This window comes from Cyprinodon tularosa, unplaced genomic scaffold (assembly GCF_016077235.1).
Source record: "Cyprinodon tularosa strain WSP-4 unplaced genomic scaffold, ASM1607723v1 ctg122, whole genome shotgun sequence".
NCBI lineage: Eukaryota > Metazoa > Chordata > Actinopteri > Cyprinodontiformes > Cyprinodontidae > Cyprinodon > Cyprinodon tularosa.
In genome coordinates this window covers 1,135,867-1,153,112 of record NW_024038026.1, presented here as the reverse complement: position 1 = coordinate 1,153,112, position 17,246 = coordinate 1,135,867, and the positions used below count along the sequence as shown (strand labels likewise).

The window sequence follows — 17,246 nt, the reverse complement described above, 5'->3', positions numbered from 1 at the left end:
TATATGCTTTGGGTCTCTAACTACAAAACCTCAAACACAAGAGTTTAGTTTGTTTGTTTTGTAAACTGTTGCTTAAATATAACAGAAAGAAGAGATGCTAATGGTCCTTTAACACAAGAGTTTACCTTAAAGAGGAATTTGTTGATTACATTTTTGATAAAACTGAAACTATGTGCTGTCTAAGGAATCATATTCGAAAAGTTTATTTAGGAATTAAAGTAAATTTTCCAATGAAAATTGCCTTTTTTTGTGAGGTGCATTATTTGATTTCATGTTTGAGAGTCAAATAATCAGGGCTGCTTCAGATATGAGTAGGTAGTTAGAGATTGCACTTAATTATCATAAACATGCTCATGTATTGCATTTGTGGGGGCTGTACAAACCCTGCTGAATAATGCTCATGTTGATATATTTTACTTATAGATTATGAATATATGATTAACTACAACTGGAGTTGTAGTTTATTATTTAAATTCTTCAAATTAATGGGTAAAACCGATTTAACATTATTATTATTCTCACCATTTTAGTGACTTAGGCTACGCTATCAAGAGAGCTATTAATTACTGATCAAAGAAATATTTGTCTCCATTTATTCAACTATCACTAGAAGGAGGATCAATCTGGCCTGAGTGATGAACCATTTGCTGTACAATAAGCACAAATGACTGCAAGTTAAACAATAATTTCTTTCTAATAATGCAGGATTACAGAAATCTGACTATACAAACACTGCACACTACTAAAATAATAAAAAAAACACGAGGTAAACTAAATGAATAATTTGAAAGAGGGGAAAAGGGGCTCTAAGAGTCAGTTGAGATGTCTTATGTCATAAAAACGGGACAGATGGACCCAGTATACAAGGTGAGACAATCAGTAGGAAAGTTCAAAACGTTTATTACATAAAAACAGACAATCAGAACTAAGGTGGAGCAGCTAGGATCTGCGGCTCGTGAATGCTGCAGAAGGGGGGCGGGACACCGCCAAATCTCAGACACTCTGTGGGAGAAACACAGGTGAGTGACCACGATCATTATCACAATGGGCTGACGGGGCATGTCTCACCCAGAGTTTCCCCGGTGCTGCAGCTCCGGAGGATTTGCAGGAACACAATCAGTCAGGGATACAGAACAGGCAGGAACAGACAGATGAAACAGGATCCAGGCATCCTAGGGCTCCCAGGCAGGTTCAGAGTCTGACAGAATCCGGAACTGTGACCAGACAGACACGCACAGGAGCAGACGAGATCAGGTGCAGACGGGCAGGCTCAGTGGTAGAGGATAGCAGAGACAGGACGTGGAACCAGAACTTTGACCAGCAAATTTAAACAAGTCTCCTCCCAGGAGCCAGGCTTACAGGGATAAAAACTGATCCTCCCTGCGTTTTGAGCTAAAACCCTGAGGACTCCACAGGGAAGGAACAGTGAACGGTCAGGAGACGAGACAGACACAAAACCCTATTTCCACTGGCCGCCAGGATCCAGGATATGAACCGTGGAACAAAACTGAAAAAAACCCAACAGACAGTCTAACAGAAAATAAATATCAGACAGAAAGCAAAACAATGATCTGGCCATGATAGCTGGAAATTGAGCCCAATATAAGGAAAACTGGCGGGTGGATGAGATGAGTGATAATTAGGAGCTGGAAAGAGTTTAGCAGGTGAAAGGCATGACTACTTAAGGCCAGCTATCACAGCAGATGATGAAAATAAAGGGTATTCAAGGGAGTGCAAATGTCAGTACATTCATTAATGTTTGTTCAAAATTAGCAGCAGCTATAAATGCAACTTCATTCAGCTTCTAATTGTTACTGTTTACAAATGGATAAACAATATAGCATTGTTGCTATATAAATGTAAAGTGCATAAATAAAACGACATTCATCTAACTTAATTAGATAAAGGGGGAAGGGTTCTTTGATGCAGAGTCAACGAGGCAGAATCAAGATGGCGCGGTCTGGAGTAGGGTAGCAACAAACTGGAAAACTACAGGGTGGTTATTACCAAATGGTGGACCTTATTACATGACTATAGGGGAAGCGTTGGTATACAATGGGGCATATCTTAATTTATGAAGAGTCACAAAATGGCTGCTCCTATCCCACGAAAGAGGAGGGGTTATAGATCTCCAGATAATAGAGCATAAAAATCAGGAAAATGACCATCACTGGAATGTGATTACCCAAGGTTTCCAGGGTCTGCAATCATCTACAATCAGCTGGTGATTGTCACTGCTTACCACCTGAGATTTTTGCACTGTGATCTGTTTTCAAGTTCTAAGACCAAATCATAAAGAGAAAATCTCTCAGGATCACATCTGTGAATAAGAAAAATAGCAGGATGCTGCTGGACTAAACTGTTATGATGAAATTGCCTCTGAGGACAAGCTTTTGCACTGCTACAACTGTCATAAATGATACAAAAATACAACAATGAATTAACTCTGCCTGGTCTCTCACTGCTGTCCTGGTGCAACAAGCTGATAATTATCAGGTTTTGGTCCATCATATGTGTAGTTGTACACATTTTAGGGATCCTTCTTCTCTAAATTAGCATTAGTATCCACTGTTTACTGTCATAAAGCTAAGTGGACTCCTCGATGTTACATCAGCAAAATGTTCTCAAAAAATAGCCCATAATGCCTTGCTACTTCACTTATATTTACATTTTGATTCAAAACTAACCTATAAATGATCTACACTATATTGCCAAAAGTATTTGCTCACCTGCCTTGACTCACATATGAGCTTAAGTGACATCCCGTTCCTAATCCATAGGGTTCAATATGACGTCGGTCCACCCTTTGCAGCTAGAACAGCTTCAACTCTTCTGGGAAGGCTGTCCACAAGGTTTAGGAGTGTGTTTATGGGAATTTTTGACCATTCTTCCAGAAGCGCATTTGTGAGGTCGCACACTGATGTTGGACGAGAAGGCCTGGCTCTCAGTCTCCGCTCTAATTCATCCCAAAGGTGTTCTATCGGGTTGAGGTCAGGACTCTGTGCAGGCCAGTCAAGTTCATCCACACCAGACTCTGTCATCCATGTCTTTATGGACCTTGCTTTGTGCACTGGCGCACAGTCATGTTGGAAGAGGAAGGGGCCAGCTCCAAACTGTTCCCACAAAGTTGGGAGCATGGAATTGTCCAAAATGTCTTGGTATGCTGAAGCATTCAGAGTTCCTTTCACTGGAACTAAGGGGCCAAGCCCAGCTCCTGAAAAACAACCCCACACCATAATCCCCCCTCCACCAAACTTTACACTTGGCACAATGCAGTCAGACAAGTACCGTTCTCCTGGCAACCGCCAAACCCAGACCCGTCCATCAGATTGCCAGATGGAGAAGCGCGATTCGTCACTCCAGAGAACGCGTCTCCACTGCTCTAGAGTCCAGTGGCGGCGTGCTTTACACCACCGCATCCGACGCTTTGCATTGCACTTGGTGATGTATGGCTTGGATGCAGCTGCTCGACCATGGAAACCCATTCCATGAAGCTCTCTGCGCACTGTTCTTGAGCTAATCTGAAGGCCACATGAAGTTTGGAGGTCTGTAGTGATTGACTCTGCAGAAAGTTGGCGACCTCTTCGCACTATGCGCGTCAGCATCCGCTGACCCCGCTCCGTCAGTTTACGTGGCCTACCACTTCGTGGCTGAGTTGCTGTCGTTCCCAAACACTTCCATTTTCTTATAATACAGCTGACAGTTGACTGTGGAATATTTAGGAGCGAGGAAATTTCCCGACTGGATTTGTTGCACAGGTGGCATCCTATCACAGTTCCACGCTGGAATTCACTGAGCTCCTGAGAGCGACCCATTCTTTCACAAATGTTTGTAAAAACGGTCTGCATGCCTAGGTGCTTGAATTTATACACCTGTGGCCATGGAAGTGATTGGAACACCTGATTCCAATAATTTGGATGGGTGAGCAAATACTTTTGGCAATATAGTGTATCTATCAATGTGCGCTTTGAGGCATGTACTAGTGTTGTACCATTGTTAGGTAAAAAGTTATATAGTGATTAAAATGCTGTGGTTTTTGAAGATATCTTTTATGCATATTTGTGCATATCACATTTGCTATAATGGCTGTTGTTGCCAACAACATGGCTGTTTGCATGTGAAATCAACCACTCTTACTTTTGCTTGTTTTTCATTGACTAGTGTTTATCCGGCACAAGGAGTGGGGTCAGCTGTCTCGGCAAAGGCACATTTCATGCACTCATTTCTGTCATGTTTTAGAAAAAATATAAAATAAAATTTAGTTGACCCACATAGAGAGACACAATAAGAACCACATTTATAAAATGAAAATAAGTAATATCAAGTTTACTGATGATGAAGGATATTTTTCTTAACGAAAGCAAAAGCTGAGGTAACAGTCATAGTTGGGGAAGATAATTCTTTTTGTATGGCACAATTCTGTACATGGAAAATTCAAATTGCTTTACATGATTTAGATAATGAAACAGAAGAAATGTAAAAGCAGAATAAGGAAAATTATTCATAAATCAAATAAATCAATTTGAGCACAAAAAGCAAAACAAAAGCAAGTAAAAAAAAACATGATGAAGTAAAACAGTTGGATCAAAACCTTAAACCAATATCCCTGTTAGCACTTGTAAAAATGTTTTTCTTTTACAAACCGATCTGAAACCCTGTAATGACAGTTAATGAGCTAAATATATTCAGTACTGTCCTCAATGTTCGTTTAGCACAGTTTACACGTTGTTTTTTGTGACAGTTCATGTTCATTGATTTAAGGCTGCCCTGTTTCTTAGTCTAATGTGAGAAATGTTGTGTGGAGCTACTGTAATGAAATACGAGCAGCATTCCGGGAGGTAAGTCAGTAAAAGCTGACTGTACACCTGCAAATGTCCGTTTAGGCCCTGCAGATCTAATGGGCTTAGAGCGATATTAATATGTGAGTTTTGGGAATTTAATTACTCGTCTGTGTATGTGTATGTGGGAGGGACAAAACATGAGTTTGTCTGGGTGTATGTGTGCGTGAGCAAACAATTTATAACAAGCTCCCGGCAGCTCCACTTTCCTAGTGAGCTTTCGCTAAATTGGACGATTACTCACTCGGGTGGTAAACATGACATGCAATAATTGGCGCTTGCAGATTTTACTTATTAGTATGATGTATCGATCCGTTTGCCTGTGCAAACAGAGGCCACGATTGAAATCTATAACCTTTGTTTTGTGCTGGTTATCTCTTCTGAAAGGTCAAAGAAGAAGAGAGAAAGGCTGGATGTTACGTTGAGGAATACAATTTCATAAGCTTGGACTGAAAATATATTTAAAAAATATTATGTCTCAAAGGTATTGTCTCAGTTCCATTCTTGCAATAAGAACCTTTAGTCATTGCTGTGTTAGTTTCCTTAGCATTTGCAAAGGACAATCACTTAGCATATAGGAGATTTGTCTAAGTAAAATTTAATAAAACTGAAGGAAATTTTACTCAGTAAAAATTTGGTCCCTCTCTTTTGGTTGATCTGTTCTTAAAGCATAATATTTCCTTAATTACATGTTAGGGTTTGATAAATTAAGTCAAATCCTTACCCAAATAATATAGCAACTGCAAGTCGCCAGCTCTTTCAAAACCTCCTTGGCACAGCATACATGACCATAAAAGTCAAAATCAATGAAACAGAGATAACAATAGTTAATTTAAAGTTATATTAATTGCTCTGAAAAACATTCAGAGCACTTTCATCTGGTTTGGTCTGCCGCGGTTTCCGTAGCGTCGTGAACTCGCAGGCGCGCGCTTTCAGGAAATCCTATACACTACTGTTTATGCTCTAAAAACATTCTAAATGACTTCGTTTCGAGTAAATTCTGGATGCTACCCACTCAGGACACTTGGAATACATTGGACGAGCAGTATGGAGGAATATTGACACGTTTTTTGTGGACTTTTATGGACCTTTCTGTCTCGGGCACCATAGACCTCCATTATTTGAATGTCAGCAGACAGCAAGAAGCCTCCCAGATCTCCAGATGCATTTGAGATATCAAAAAAGTACTCCAGAGTGTTGTTCAGCATGGGGGTGAGTAGAAAATGAAGGCTAATCATGTTTTGGGTGTACTATTCCTTTAAGGACATGAAGACAAAGTGGGAAAAATCCAATTTGGATGCTAGGATCCTATCCAGGTCTGTCTGACATCACTGCTACCAAGCAAACATGAATGATGCGCATTCCATAACTAGATATACAGTAGTAACTTAATATCACTTTTTTTTTTATCACTGCTGCTTACCTTATCAAGGCTGCACTTTAAAAAAGGAAATTGTGTAGAGAGCTGTTCTAAATTACATTTATTTTTGTTTACACTTGTGTATACAAATTACAAAATAAATTTGTCTACATCTAAGTGTTGTCAGTCATGCTGCAGAACAAAACTTAGTAAATTAAGTTTCCTGAAATCTTTAAACTCAATTTAGTATATGCACTTATCCTTCTCGGTTTTACCTGATTGAAAATTTTAACTTTGGTCAAATTTCAGAATGTTTGTCTCATCATTACATATCTGTAAAAGTTTGTGTCATCCTATTTTGCTTTTTTCTTTTGCTATGATAAATGCGGAAAACTTTTTAAGCAATAGGTTCATTATGCGTTGTATTATCTTGCTTAGAAATATGATTGATGAATTCACTTTGTCTGAGCAGCAGGTCAGATGTGATCTCATCAACTGAGTCCTACAATCACTATGATTTCCAGCTGCGTCAGTTCTCCTAGAATGCAGACTGATCTAATCCTGATGAATGAGACTTGCAGCCATTTGTTTTGAAGGAAAGATGGATTTTCTTTCTGCAGCACATTACGCTTGATCTCTACAAACTGTCACAGGGGAGGGGACCTCTGTTTATCGACCCTCAGCTTCTGCTCATCCTCAGCTGCTCCGGCTCAGAGAGATGAATGAAGAGAACAGAAAGGAGCCATGCAGAGAGTTAGGAAAGGTGGCAGCTTCAATTAATGTTAAATGATAAGAAGGAGGGTGATGGTCGAGCTGCAGGGGTGGCTCACCTGTCAAGCACCCAAACTTATCCAGGGGAATGCCAGAAGGAGCTCTGAACAGGCTGATTCATGACCCGGACAGGCAGATTCATGACCCGGACAGGCTGATTCATGACCTAGCAGACAAAACACTCTCTGAACAATTTAGGAATAAAGAATTTTCATTTTTAAAGCTCTTGTCGCTGTACACCTATCGTCTGACACCACATTATTTCACCTCCAGCCCTAACTTTGCTCTTCTTTCATGTTTTAGAATTGATGCCTGAGCAGATCCTGGTTCATGTAAAAAGTATAACTAATGGGGCAACTCTGAAACAAATTTTAAGTTGTGCCATAATATATGTTTACACAAGAGAATTCAAAAACTAAGACGTTTTTCTGTGTCTTAGCTTTGCTTCGGTCAAAAAGTCCCAGCGATGATGACTCTCCAGAGTTGCACATGTGTCATTAGTGCAAAGTATGTGGGGTTTTATTCCTTTATCCTGCCATGCTCTGATTATGTCACTATTTGTTTGCTTGTTGATGATTTCCCACAAAATAACAGATCAGTGGAGCTTTGGATCTTCTGCAAAAAAATTATTGTTTTTTGAGTAACATTGACTTACTCTTTAATGAGCCTATTGGAGATATTCAGCCTCCATTTTTAATCCAAGTGATGTTTGCACTTTCTAGTTGATCAAAGTTATAGCAAAAATGCCCTGTGTGAAGCAGCCAATCAGACATCAGGATTTCAAGCCTCTCTAATTCTGCCCACTGAGTTTGATAGATGAAGTTAAATAATTCAATGATAAGTACACTGAGTGGATGCCATGAAATAAATACCAGCACAGAGGTTCCAAGCTCCCCCTTATGGGGCCCAATGCCTGGAGCCCACAAGGGGAATTGCTGTTTTAGCGTCATGGGTCACGTGGGAATTGATTAAGGTGTGAATTCAGTTTAGTTTGTGGTTAGAGTTACGTTTCCCAGCAATATGCTACTTTTGGGGACTTACAGGTACTTGTTGGGATCCACAACTGGTCCCCATGATGAAAGGTTCTCTGTGTGGGGTGGGCATTATGTTTAAGACTAAGCTGTGAATTAAAGGGGGTGATACATGATTTATCTATGGCTCTATGATGTTACCCTGCAATGGATTGCTGACCTGCATTATGCCCATAGACTGTCGGAGAAAGACACCAGCCACCAGCGAACCCAAATTTATGGGTCTATGTGAATAAATGTCAACTCACTGTCTACCCCAAGACTGTTTACGAGCCATGGCAGCCAGGACAGCCTAAGACAAGCAGTCTTGGGAAACTGAAGCTCAAATGATAAACTTCAGAAAACTAACCTGAGGTGCAGGCTGCTGCTTTCACCTGCACAGATCTAAGACATTTTTTATGATTAACTTTGGCCATTCAGGCTGAGGGAGTATTAGAATCCATATTAGGCCACAAACTTCCCTTTACAAACATCCCTTTTAAGGGACTGTTAAACTCTTGATGAAAGTTATATTTTCAATTAAATAATAATAATAAAAAATCTAACCTCTAAGCGTATTATCCACAAAGAAAGCTCCTGGATAGGTATTGAAGCATCTTAAAAAGAAATAACTTCAAATCCCATATCAAAGCATCACTTTATGGATGTATTTCGGCAAAGAAACAACTCCTTGATATCACATCTTCAAGATGCAGCATCTTTAAATCCACCGGGAAACCCCTTTTTCTGTCTCTTCCCTTTGACCTGGACTTCCAACTAGACATCAGATTACACGTGGTGCAGTCTCCAGAACAGTAGTCCAGTTTTGCTGGTGAAAAGGACAACATCCTTCTTCGAAAAAACTCTGAGCGGAAAATCCAGCACAGCCTTGCTGGTATGCGTTCTGATACAACGGATGAGGAGTTCTTCTTAAATCTTCACCTGTCGATCGATCAAGACAGCACTCTGTTTCTGTCCTGGCCGGACACACTGGTCATTTCTTAATTCACAAGACTAGAGAATGGGAGAGGGCCCTGATATTTGAATGAAATGAAGCTAAACAGAAGAGGGACACCACTGAAATCATTCAGAAAGCTACTGGATAGTTAGAGTATGATTGATTGCTGTTTTGAGAATGCAGATTTCTACATCTGATCATTTTTTGTTTGCTTATTTTAAATTGTTGTTGCTTTTCTTTCATCTCATTTGTTTCGAGATGAGAGATGCTTGTTTCATTCCTATCACAAAAAAAACAAAACAATTGAAAAGAAACTGTATTGAAATTTGAATATGCCAGGGATATGAATAGGTTTGGCCTTAACTTTAGACTGGACTTTAAAAAGTCCCAAAACACTGCCAATTTTCTTTGAACATCTCAAACTGTGACCTCTGGAGATGTCAGTGATGTAAAATAATGGAATTTATGTAGCTCCTGGCATTACAGATTCAGTTTTCCTATTTGTCGCTTATCTTCAGTTTCTCTCTTTTCTGAAAATACTGGTAGCTGCAGTGGATGAAATAATTGTTGTGTCCACGCCTCTGACCCAATTTAACAACATCATTCAGAAACATAAAATAAGAACAGATGTAACCATTTCTGAAAGGTGATTTTATTTAGCTTGCTAAAGGCTTTGGAAACTGCGGATGAACGGTGTCTGTGTGGGCAAATTTTGACCATAGGGCATAAGAGTAGGCACAAAGGGACCTGACACCGTGATGGGAGAGGTGCTTAATGTTAATGCCTTCATTTATCTCTCCACAGAAGGAAGAGCTCCAGTGAAAGCAGCTTTCACCTGCAGCCTCTGGCAGGCTGCTAATAAAACATTAGCCATTTTGATCTATCTAATATGTTAAAATTTCACTTTCTCCTGTTGTAAGCTCAGGGTACTGAAGGCCGGAGCAGCTTTGGGAAATCATTTCTCCTATATGTCAACCGGAGTAATCAACTAATCAGGACATTTACTACATGTTAGTCTTAAAATTAACATAAAATTATTTAATCAGAAAATCAAAGAGAAATTAAAGACTGATCAAATCCTGAGGACATAACTGTGCTATGTAACAACAATAATAAAAAAGTTTTATAATGGGGACATGTGCACATACATTTTCCAATAACAATTGCATTAACAACAACTGTGTTCCCATAGCTTAGAATTAGTTGTGTAGAAATACATATGTAGCCCAGTTTGAACTGTCCTATATAGTACAAACCTCATATTGTAAAAAAGTCATAGTTATACTTTTTATGTTAGAGGTCCCATATTATGGGGGTAAAAAATCACATTTATCATTTAATATTTTGTAATAACCACATGTGTTGTGAAGCCTGTATATTTTTTTTGAGATTCATAGTTGAAAAAAAAAACTTTTACCTCTATCATTGCCTTTCTCCGTCTCTCACTGATGTTTACTCAAAAAGATCTGTTTGGAAAGCATTCCCTTGATGATGTCATAAGTGGAAATAAGCTGTCCAGAGCAATCTGTAGCAGCCCATCATTCAAGCTATGGCATTCATCTTATGTATTATTCCACGCTCCTAGGCTATATGTACTAACTCTGACTGGTTGTCATGGTTGTGGGTTGCGGGGGTGCAGCAGCGGTGTATACCCAATTATTTTTCATTAGGGATCACTTATACCCAGTTCTAAATACACCATGATCCGCACAATTAAGCAGAATCTCTGAGCCAAATTTCACATTTTTTCCTAGATGGGACGAGCAGTGACCCAATCAGATACGCAAAGAATTGGTAATATGAAGAGAGCTAGCCAAATAACACTTTGATTTCCTTATTACAAATATCCTCATGAATTAACATTAGCCAACAGTTCGGCTGTTGCTAGCGACATTAGCGAAATTTTGATTTCAGAAGTGTGGGGGACAGAAGAATCTTTTAATAAAACTAACTTCAGTGTGTTTGACCATCCACTCACAGACCCGATTCAATGGCGCATCAGGTGTTTTTAAAGTGAGCTTCTTAGCACAAAAGATTTTGAGCCAATCAGGAGCTTGTGGGCGGTCCAAACTCAGGGAACCGGGCTTCAGTTTGACCTACAGTTGTCCACATGGTCCAAGTGCTCGCTGAATGTGTGTGTACTGTAGCATAACATTGTTTGTGGACAGCATGACGTGCAGGGGAACTTTTAATATGTTGTAAATGCATTTATTATGTTAAATATTGTTATGTTGAATAATTTCAATGATGAATTCCAATTATTAAATTACATACTTTTTTCTGTTAATGAGTTTTATTTTTATTTTTAAATCTAAGCTGAAACACGAACAAGGATGTCAAGTTCACATCTAAAATGTTTCAACACTAACTGAAACTCCATGTTTGCCTCATCTGTAAGCCCGTTTGCCTCATGCAAGCTGCATGTGTGACCAGTAATACCCTCAAACTGCTTCTGATTAAGTTATTTTAATGCTAATAGTGGCCACACTAACAGTTACAAAGGAGCTGTTGAAAGAGGCAGTTTACAAAAGAAACTACTGACTTGCTAAGTGAGAGAATACTGTAGGTGTCATCCATTTGAACGGACTCAGGAATAAGCAATAGTTCACTCACAATCCATAATTGTTTCTCTCTAGCCTGTGGGCCAGTGTTTAGTTATTTCATAATCCTCCCTCCCTGAGATCAAATAGCAGAAATGATATGAAATTGAGTTAATACTATTCAATTCAATTCAATTCAGTTTATTTATATAGCGCCAAATTCACAACACATGTCATCTCAAGGCACTTTACAGAACCAGATCAAATTGATACAAAGTTTTCTATCTAAGGAAAACCAGTTGATTGCATTGACTCATTGACTCAAATACAATCCCCCACACTAAGCATGCTTGTAGCGACAGTGGAGAGGAAAAACTCCCTTTTAACAGGAAGAAACCTCCAGCAGAACCAGGCTCAGTGTGAGCGGCCATCTGCCGAGGCCGACTGGGGTTCAAGGAGACAGAAGCAGAGATACAAAAAGCAGCTGTAAAAGGCGGCCCCGTCCAGGAAACACACAGCCAGGCAGACGAGCTCCAAGGCAGCTCCCATGCCAGAGGACGAAGAAAGCACATCCACTCAGTCACGGTCAGAGAAACAGGACCACACTGGAAAACAGGCCGATCTCCAACATCTATAAACAAGGGTGTTGATAGAAGCAGCACAGCTGATGTTTCTTTCCAGGATGACGTCACAGCCAAACAGGAACAGACGAGGCAAAGCTACTCTGAGGAAAAGCAGAGAGAGCAGAAGGTTAGAGATTGAACTAACAGATTCTGCAGAATAGGAGAACAGAGAGAGAATGAAGCAGAATGATGAAATGGGGGTCCCTATGTCCTCCAAAAGTCTAAGCCTATAGCAGCATAACTATAGAGATAGCTCAGGATAACCTGAGCCACTCTAACTATAAGCTTTATCAAAAAGGAAAGTTTTAAGCCTAGCCTTAAAAGTAGACAGGGTGTCTGCCTCACGGACTAAAACTGGTAGTTGGTTCCACAGGAGAGGAGCCTGATAACTAAAAGATCTGCCTCCCATTCTACTTTTAGAAATTCTAGGAACCACTAGTAAACCTGCAGATTGAGAGCGAAGTGCTCTGTTAGGAACATAAGGAACAATCAGATCTCTGATATAAGATGGAGCTTGGCCATTTAAGGCTTTATATGTGAGAAGGAGGATTTTAAATTCTATTCTTGATTTAACAGGAAGCCAATGAAGAGAAGCCAGGACAGGCGAGATATGATCTCTCTTTTTAATTTTCATTAGAACTCTGGCTGCAGCATTTTGGATCAGCTGAAGGCTTTTAACTACAGTTTGTGGACTTCCTGATAGTAAAGAATTACAATAGTCCAGCCTTGAAGTAACAAATGCATGGACTAGTTTCTCAGCATCACCCCTGGACAGGATATTTCTAATTTTTGCAATGTTCCTCAGATGAAAGAAGGAAATTCTAGAAACCTCTTTGACGTGGGATTTAAATGACAGGTCCTGATCAAAAACAACACCAAGATTTTTTACTTTATTATCTGAAATCAGTTTAATCCCATCCAAATGAAGTGACTGGCTAATCAGTTTCTTTTTCAGAGACTCTGGTCCAAAGACTATAACTTCTGTTTTGTCTGCATTCAGAAGCAGAAAGTTAAGAGTCATCCAGGTTTTTATGTCTTCAAGACATGCCTGTAATCTATGTAATGGGTTAGCTTCATCTGGATTTATAGACAGATATAGCTGGGTATCATCAGCATAACAGTGGAAATTAATCCCATGCTGTCTAATAATTCTACCAATTGGGAGCATGTATAAAGTAAAGAGAATTGGTCCTAGCACTGATCCCTGTGGTACTCCACAGGTAACCTTTGAGCGTGTTGAAGATCTATCATTAACATGAACAAACTGAATTCGATCAGATAGATAAGATTTAAACCAGTCTAGTGCTGTTCCTTTAATTCCAACAAAATATTCAAGTCTTTCTAAAAGAATATTATGGTCAACTGTATCAAATGCAGCACTAAGATCCAACAGGACGAGCACAGATACAAGTCCATTATCTGAGGCCATGAGAATATCATTAGTGACTTTCACCAGAGCTGTTTCAGTGCTATGATGAGCTCTAAAGCCAGACTGAAACTCTTCAAAAAGTTCATTATGGTGGAAGTGATCGCAAACTTGTTTGGCAACTACTTTCTCAAGAATTTTGGATAAGAAAGGAAGATTGGATATAGGTCTATAATTGACCAAGTCATCTGGGTCAAGAGACGGTTTCTTAAGCAGAGGTTTAATTACAGCAACCTTAAAAGCTTTAGGTACATATCCCTGTAACAGAGATAGATTAATCACATCTAAAATGGAGGAGGAGATCAAAGGGAATACCTCCTTAAATAACCTGGTTGGAACTGGATCTAACATACAAGTTGAAGGCTTAGATGAAGACAATAATTTTGCTAATTCAGAGAGTTCAACTGGATCAAAGCAGTCTAAACCCAGTTCAGATTCCATGACTACCTCAGGTACAATCGCGGATAGAGGAGTGCTTATGATCTTATTTTTAATAAGATCAATCTTATTTATAAAGAATCCCATAAAGTCATTGCTGCTAAGAGCAGGTGGAATGGACGGTTCAACAGAGCTATGGCTCTGGGTGAGTTTGGCAACTGTATTAAAAAGAAATCTAGGATTATTCTTATTCTCCTCTATTAATGAGGAGAAGTATGCTGCTCTTGCTTTACAAAGGGTCCTCTTATACAGCAGTAAACCATTTTTCCAGACTAGGAAGGACTCTCGCAGGCCTGTGGAGCGATATTTTCTCTCCAGTTTCCTAGCATTTTGCTTCAAAGTACGCAGCTCTGCATTAAACCAAGGAGCAAGCTTTCTATTTTTAACGGTTTTCATTTTCAAAGGAGCTGCGTTGTCTAAGGCAATACGCAGAGAACTAGCAACCCCATCAACAAAATCATCAACCTGTGAAGGGGAATAAGCTAAACTTTTGCACTCTGCAGCACTGCTCAGTGACACAGAGGAGAGAGAAAGTGAAGCAGATTCTTTAAAATTTATAACTGCACTATCTGATAAAGATCTACTAAAATTGAACCTTCTTTTGGGGGAGGAGAACTCTGTTAAAGTAATCCTGAAGGTTATTAGAAAGTGGTCAGAGAGGACAGGGTTGTGAGGAAATACTGTTATTTCTTCACATTCTATGCCGTATACTACAAATACATCTTTAGGTAAACTACATAGAGCGGTCTTACATGTCATTGTTTCTGGGCTGCATTGAAAAAGAGGGCGAGTATACCCACCTTTCCAGGGACTACTACACTACCGAGTAAAATCACCGTCTGAGGATGTATCGGCTGTTCTGGGAAATCGGTTGGAAAACTTTGTGTGTTTTCTGGACATAAAGAAAGTTATACTTTGCAAAGTAATCTGATTATTTACTGTAGGCAAGCAGAGTGGCGCAGTGGAAGCGTGGTGGGCCCATAATCCATAGGTCATTGGACAGATACCAGTCTCTGCTATAAAGCTACTTTTTTGTGAGTGTTGGCCTAGTTGTTGGAGCAGTGTGCTTGTGTTCTGAAAAGGTTGCAACTACCTGGTTCGATCCCTACAGCCTGCACTCTGGGTCCCTGAGCAAGGCCCTTAACCCCTAAACTGCTCCCTGGGCAGAGGTGACTTTCTCCAGTGTGAGATAAATAAAGTTTCATATTATTTACACTTCTCTATCTTTTTTTCCTGTTTAGTAAATATGGATATTTGATAGTTTTGCGGTCTCATTAATAGCCCCTCTGGTTTGTCCCCTGCTTCCTTTCTGCAGGTGAAGGAGATCCTGACAAAAGAGTCAAACATCCAGGAGGTGAGATGCCTGGTGACTGTGTGCAGCGACATGCAGTCAGTTCCACGAAATAATGGAGCTGTTCAAGATCAGAGGGTAAGTTTCCAGACACATATTTTTTATTCATTGAGGACTATGTAGGCGTAGGGTACAAATCTGTAGAAAAAAATCACTCTGCGTTTAGCACTAGGTGTAATTAAATCAACTATAAATCATTGTGTTTTTTTTAAGAAATTAATAATTTTCAAATATTTTCTGCTCTCTGTGTTTCAGGTATGTTTCAGGGAGTGCATAATGATCCTCAGAGGAAACCACAAGAGCAGATCACACAAGTCTGTGGTTTCTATGACGAGTGGTTGAGGAAATACAGAAACACCAACATTTGGAAATACCTGTTAGATTACCTCCACCTCACTGCCTTAGTAGACTCTCAGGTGACAAAAAAGCTGTGGTGTTTCTTGCATGTGTGAGAAGAAGCAACTGGATGACAGAATGAGCTCAGAGAGCTGTGGCAGGTCAGATCAAAAAAGGCACTGACAAAGTGTTGTCTCTCTTAGATTTTCTGTCTTCATGGGGGACTATCACCATCTATAGACACTGGATCATATTAGGGCGCTGGATCTTTTACAGGAAGTACCACATGAGGTAAAGATCACGTCTACATCTGTCTTTCCTCGTGTTTATGAACACCACACGGAGACCAGATCATTGAATTTGAAATGTCTCCCTTTTCAGGGCCCCATGTGTGACCTACTGTGGTTGGATCCTGAAGGCCGCAGTGGCAGGGGCATCTCTCCTTGAGGAAAGATGCACTTGTCGTTCTAACAGCCTCCGGTGTGAACAAACCATTTATCAGTTAACTTCTGCAGTTGCAAACAATCAAGCTGCAACTGCTGTTGTGATCCATTAATAACTAGACATGGGAGGTATGTACACAATCAGCCCAAAGAATTGTACTGAATATCCCACACTTTTGCCACTCTACATAAGGCTTCCTAGATCGACATGTGTAGTTCGGTTTGAATTTTATACCTTTCACTCTGGCTTATACCAGGTTAACTCAGATCCCCAAACTTTTTCTTACATTTTCTCAATAAAATAACATCAGAATCAAGCTAGCAGGGCCACTCCTATGTGCAGCAATCTGAAGTGGCCAATTCTAAAAAGAAATGATTTATTTATTTTTTATTGATAAATTTGTAATCAGAAAGATTTTTAAATTTGTATCATCTACTGTAAAAACAGTTTTTAACGAAATTTAGCGAGACAAAAATTTTATTTAAAGGAAGAAGAAAAAATAAATTTTGGAATAAAAACTGAAATGAATAGCTAGGAATGAGCTGAACGTCAATAAAAAACTGAAAAGAGCCATCAACTTTCACCCAGGGTCTCCACTACATTGAGTATTTTCTACCTTTCTGTTTCTGTGTTCCCTTTAAGTGCACATAAAAATGTTAAGTACAAAACACAGGACAATCTACTATTTTAATGTGCATACAACTTAAAAAAAAAAGTGTTTGTGCAGTCAGTTTCAATTCACGCAAAAGTAATTTCTTCACATTAGTATATGGTGTGATAACACTAAAGTATCTTAAAATCATGCAAGAGTAAAGCTTAATTATTATACAAGGAATAAAATAAAACTGTTAGCATTTCAGGTCTTATAAGCAGGTGGCATGATAAATAGAATTTGCCCTGCAGAGCCTTGTTCTGAATCCTAGCCAGGTCTCAGCTGTGCTACCGAAGAAAGCAGGATAAGAATAATAAAAGCTCCTTTTGCTTGGTCGATCCGCCTCCACAGAACGAACTGCTGTAAACTGCTGATTCCACTCAGTTTCATGTTTAGTGAACACCTGCTGATTATTTTTCTCTCCTCCACGGCACAGCAGGCATCGTCACATCCTGAACAGACCCCATTATTTGGCTGTTTGTACCTGTGCAGCAGACAG

At 39.6% G+C, this 17,246-nt stretch overlaps 1 pseudogene; it reads left to right on the top strand.

Annotated features, from left to right (window-relative positions):
- The first annotated feature begins 822 nt into the window (after positions 1-822).
- On the top strand, positions 823-16,098 carry LOC119777231 (annotated as a pseudogene).
- The last annotated feature ends 1,148 nt before the right edge of the window (positions 16,099-17,246 follow it).